Below are 6,317 nucleotides of genomic sequence, written 5' to 3'. Positions count from 1 at the left end.
TGATGTTTTAGTTTTTGCTGAGCAGTGACTACAGTAAGTCAAGGACTTTCCAGCTTATACTTCCCTGCCAGAGCAGCAGCTGGGGCTGTACAAGAAGCTGCGAGGGGACACAGCCGTGGCAGCTGACCCCAACTGGCCAAAGGGATAGTCCAGACCATATGACATCATGCTGAACAAATTTGGCCAGTGGGTGGCAGCCACTACCCAGGGATTGGCTGGGCATCGATCTCTGGGTGATGAGCAATTGCATTTTGCATCACTTGTTTTATCATCATTATTATTATTTTCCCTTCCTTTTCTCTCCTATTAAATTGTCTATATCTCAACCCACAAGTTTTACCTTTTTTCTGATTCTTAACCATGATCCCACTGGGGATGGAGTGAGGGAATAGCTGCCTCCTAGGTTAAACCAAAGCAACAAATAACTTGTCACTGTGTCATTGTGAAGAAAAAGTGCCAACTACAAAGATGTACTTTCAGCGCCACAGACATGCCATACAGTTCTGTGACTGCTAATTGTTTGAACTGCAATGCAAACTGAGAAAGCATCTAACTGTGCAGCTCAAATTACAAAGATACAGTGGTCTTAACATTTCAAAAAAAACCCTAAAAAACAAAAAACAAAACAACAACAAAACCCCCTACATATTAGTGTTACTGAAAACAAATTAAAAGAAAAAAGTCTCCAACCCCCTGACAAAGCAACTTTCCATTTTTTTCCATTTGACAGGCATATCTTGAAAGAATGGTTCTGGATTACAGCCACATTTGGGGTTTCTAAAAGGTTCTTCTGACACTGCACAAATTAGCATGACCTGAAAGCAAAACGAAATAGCTGGGTTTTGGTTTTATGTGCCTAGCACACCGCAAGCCTGACCTGCATTCGACTGCTATCAAACCATAAACCAAAAAACTACTCATAGCAGAGCCCTAGGTCATGTGGGCTGAGTGCCTAAGCAATAGGATCTTAGTAACAGGAATGACAGCAACTCTTTAACCTCCATTTCCTTCCCTGCATTTGTTGAGAAAATACTCAACTGAAAGATACTGTCTGATATCATTGCAATCCCATAAAAGTAGTTTTAACATCATTATTGTTCCTGTGAAACAGATCCTAATGTAAAATATTTAGACACTAATACCATGCAGTTCATTTTAAGTGAATAAATGTGTTTTGACAGTTTGGTACTGTATTGTTATATACATTGTATATGCAGACATTTACACCAGGGGCTGAAACCTCACCTCTGCATCTGGAAAACACAAAACTGCCTGATCAAGAGAAAACGACAAACTTTGTTCATTCACAAGCTATAGTCAATTATCAGAGCCTGGCTACTAACCTTTCACATTGATTAAGTGTCCATAGTGCTGTTCTTAAATTTCCTTTTATTACCACCTTATATCTAGATAAAAAATGTCTATGTCAACCTTGTCTAACAGTAATAGAAAACAAATGCAGTATTTTCAATTTTCCAGAGTGCTGGCAACACATCATTCTGATGATTGGTAATACTGTTCAATAAATAATTTTTGCAAGCTCATGGAAAACCCAATGCTGAATAATTTCCCAAACACACTTCAACTCTGTGGTCAGCAGTGATAAGGTAATAATATATAATAGTAACTGAAAGTGAAAATAAATGAATACTTTTGTTCTGAAACAATGAATACCTCTATAGAAATTTTTAAGTAGCTATTGAACTGATACTTCTCAGATAAGAAGAAATAATTATATACATTCTCTGGTTTATGCTATCTCAAGACTATATTCAGGGCAAACTAAACTGCTTGCTGAATCAGATCTTAGAAACAGTTTGACAGATGATAGCTTTAAAGAAGAGCAGAGAAAATGGAATAAGTTTATCTGAAGCCTCAAAACTCAATAAAAGAACACTAATACCAACATTCAGCTACAGTGGAAGACATTGTAAATCTGATAAAAAAAGAAATCACATGCTCTAAACTTGGAATACCTGGGATGATATACTGCTGCATTCCAAACCACTTCCGTGGTTTCAAGGCCTGCCCTTTTGACACCAATCTTAATGGAAGTGGAATCATGCCAAAACTGTGACTACAGCCTCCAGAAAATAAAACGCAAAGAAGCAAGTGTTAATAAATCAGAAGCAGTAACAAGCCCCTCAAGATCATTCCTGCTAAGTGATTACATGAACGACATAAAGATAGCACTTATCTAATGAATCAAATGCACTTAAAGAAGCTGTAGCACAAGAGGGTAAGAACTGGAGTCTTTATATTATGTAAAACACTTTCTTCGCTCTCACCGATAACCTTTTATTTTGTCAGAGTTCCCTGCTAATGGACATCTCTCTCCTCATTATTATCATGCAGGTAACTTACTGTGCTATAACAATTAATACTTTTTTTTTTTTTTGCTTAAATTAGGTCCATATCAGATGCTGCTAAAAATATTGGTGATAATCTTGTTGCTGATTTTAACAAAGCTGGTATTTTTTCCTCCCTTAATACCTTTTAAAAAACGACTAAACCTGACACAGGTTCCTTGTTGGTTGAAGACATCTAAGACATCTAATACAAAAAGTTCTAAACTCACATGGCTGAAGCTTGGCAGAATTGTAAGCTGAAAAGGCAGGCCTGTAATGAAAGTGTCAAGCGATATTATTTTAGGTGACTTCAAATATAAAACTTCCAATCCCTTCTTTACATACTGCAGTATCTATTTTCTCTGTATGCACAACATAGATGATTGTACTTGAAGAAACAACCATTTTTTTAAACAGTTTATACACCACCAGGCTGCTACTGGCAGGTTGCAAATTTTGGAGAGGATGAGATTACTTCTTCCTAACATGAACTCTATGGTTTTGACAGTTCTGCTACAAGTTCCGATTTCTTTACTGGCATTTTAATTCCTCATTATCCTATTGAGTTTAATACTCTGAGCTCTGTATAAGAGTCAGGGTTGTATCCAGGGCTAGTCTGTTTCCAGGAGAGTGAGAGGAGACAAAGGCTGGGCATCTCAGACTGAAAGAGATAAACTGTGTTCCACAACACTGCTGTATCACTTATCCGCAACAAACTGAAATACTGTAGTTTCAAGGGAGCTTTTCATTCAGATTTACAGTGGGGTTTGTCTCACAGCTCTGCCACCTACATGTTAATAACACCTTTTCTTTAAACCCACTGTGTCCCATCAGTCTTTACCACCTTCCAAGTTAAGGCTGCAATGAGTTTTACTTCACTGCACTGCAAGTATTAACTCCTGGCAATTAACAGCTCTTCACAATAATTTTGTATATGAAATACACACTTTGCAATACTATGCATTTGATCTAAATGTATAAAAGCCTCTGTATGTTCTAAAAGAAAGGATCTAATGATGACAATATAGTAATTCAGGTTACAAGACAACTCACAGAATATTTAGGGAATTAGTAAGCTATTCATAATACTACCTCAAGATAAAGTTAGTCAAGCTCAGAAATACTGGTAAACTGAGCCTCAAAGTGACTGCAGTGGTCATGGGAGGTTCTACATATCCCCATAAAGAAGATAAGCAATGGGAGAAGTCTGGAGAAGCAATTTACATAGCAGTGGTGGTGTCCTCAGTAGAACAATCAAGGTAAAGAAATATTGGACCCTCAGGACTGAGCTGCCTACTGCAACAAGCAGCAGTTCACACTATATTTAATATACCAGGTATGGATCTAGCTAAGAACATCTGATAGATTTTTGCCAGAATAAAATATTTGAAGCATATAGAATGAGCCATATGGACATGGCTCTTATTTCTAAACCTCTGGTCTTTACCCAAGAGAAAAAAAAAAAAAGTGGACTGGTGTTTTATTGTTAGCCTTCCCCTGCTTTGTTAAAATTCATTTGATACCCTGAAGATAAACTATAGGTGCTTGTAACTGGTATCCCAAACTATTTTAACCTTTTTATTTGGAAGAATGATATTATACTATTTTTTGGTCTTAAAATTCTCTATCCTTCTTCCAGAAAAAATTTATTGCCATGCACATTCAAAACCTGTCAATAATTTCCTAGCCAAAAGGAACCGAAATCTCAGAAAAGTAAGGTCAACTGAATTGGCTATCCCAAGCAAGAGCCTTGTAAAGAAGAAATTACCAGTAGGCTGGAACAGTACCATAGTTGCTTCCTCCTTACAACTGTTATATCTCTTGTTGCAATCCCATTACAGATGCTGTGTTTCTAACTAAATCACCACAAATAAAAATGTTTAGAATTCCTCTATTATAGAACTGCAGTCCAACTGCAGCACTTAGCTGGTCAGTTATTTAAAGTACCTTTTTTTTTTTTTTTTTTTGTAATAAAAACGTCATTTTTAATGCTTCGTGTTGAGGACTTGCAAGAGATTTAAAAGTAGCTTTGCACCTACAGGAAAGGTGTCCTGAAACACTATATTACAAGGTCCTTTACACTTCATTGCACACTCATTCCCGCACTTTACAGAAATGCTGTTCATGTTTCTAGCAAAAAGACAATTGTAGAACGGTACCAGACACCACATTGTAAATATTCTGTACAGCTTTATTCTGGTTTCTTAAGGAAGCAAGGCCTGTGATTGCACTCTACTCATAATTTCTCAAAATTTCCCTACATCATTCTCTGCCCCCCCCTCCCTGTCTATGATATCAAGCAGCCACAAAAGTAACAGGAGACAGACAAAATCAGGTTTGTGCCCTTCCTCCAAGGTAAAGAAAATACTAGATGTTTTTCAAGCTCAGGAGGCAATATCCAAATGCTCAGCAGACATCTATGTTGCTCCAGATAAGCTGCAGCAACTGGTACAGTGTAGCCAAGCAGACACAGGTACGAAAGGGGTGATGAGGAACTGCAGAACAGGGCAGTGCCCACAAAAAACAAAGTTCCCTGTGTTCCACTACTCCACAGGAAAACATTGTGTTGGGTTTTTTTACCCCCAAGATATCTTTCAGTAAATAAGCATAAGAATAGTTGTTGGCTCACATAAAAGAACACAAAGTAGAGATTTTGCTCTTCTTTGATGTTTTTATTCAAGGTCTTCTTAGAGACTCCCCACAGTTCCAGCTGCTTTGTATATAACCCCCGGTGACACAGTGGCTAGTATAGGATATATAAGAAAGAAATACTTAAGGATAACAAATACATAATAATATTTCCTCTGTATACCCATTACATTTCCAGTAATTTGTGTATCATGGGTTTTTTTGACTCAGAACTGGTATCCTTGCATCTAACAGCTCTGGGGGCTATTTCTTAGTCTTAATTTCATTGTTTTATTTCATTGTTTCTCTCCTCCATAGAGTCAGCCTTAGCTTATACCCTTTGCCGCTTTCTTGTATTTTAGTTTTTCTATGATTACAACTTCCCAGGATAAGCTAACAGCAAACTAACTTCTTCCTTTTCCTGCTGTTATTTTCTTGACTAACAAGCTCTATTCCTTCATCTTTCACTTACCTTTCTTTCTGTCTTTGATTCTGCTGTAATACCCTCATGTCCCTGTGGACAAAACCTTGTTGAGTTTTTCAAGGAAAGATATACAATGTGTGCTGTTCGTCCCTCAATACCTGTGTTCTCTAATATAGGTATCCATCCTCTACATCTCTTCCTTCAGTGTTCTACGTGTTCTTTCAATGTTCAACCTTAGCTGTCTAAAAATCACAAATTAGACTCAAAAGTTGTAAATCTTAGTCAAATCATTACTTTTAAGCACGCTTATCCAGATTCTACATCCTGAAATTCTGTATTCCTATGCTTTAAGCATTTTTCTACAATCATTAATATAGTGAAATGAAAGTGAAAACAAAACCTTAAAGAAAGCTGAAAGTCTGAACTCACCCATAACAACTGACAACATTGTGCTGGCTTATTGCTTCAGGAACATCTCACTTATTTTCATCAGGATTGTGTTCTTCAGATTTTAAGTATCTGTCTTTTCTGTCCTTGCTCCTTTGGAGTGAAATTAACAAGAGTTGAAGGAATGTTTCTGTCACCCTTTTGTTTGTTTATGTCCTTCGAACTGTAAACACTCCGGGGCAATGTAATCCTTCTTACCATGTTGCAGGATAGAGCACGCAGGGCTCCTAATCCCCAGGTGAACACTTGAATCAAAAGGAGTTATTTTCTTTAACTGAATCCCAATGAATATAGATATCATCTGTGTTATTCCTCTCCTCTGTACAGTGAAATGTGGGAGTTGCAATTTTTAATTAAAGATGGAACTTCAATCTGGCATCAGTGCTAGGAGCCATTTACTCAGCAGTGGCTCCTTGTGTTTTGGTGCTCCCCAAAACCTCACATTCCCCACGACTTTACTGCTGGATGCT

This window comes from Nesoenas mayeri (genome assembly GCF_963082525.1).
Source record: "Nesoenas mayeri genome assembly, chromosome: 9".
Lineage (NCBI taxonomy): Eukaryota > Metazoa > Chordata > Aves > Columbiformes > Columbidae > Nesoenas > Nesoenas mayeri.
This window is presented reverse-complemented; position numbering follows the sequence as displayed.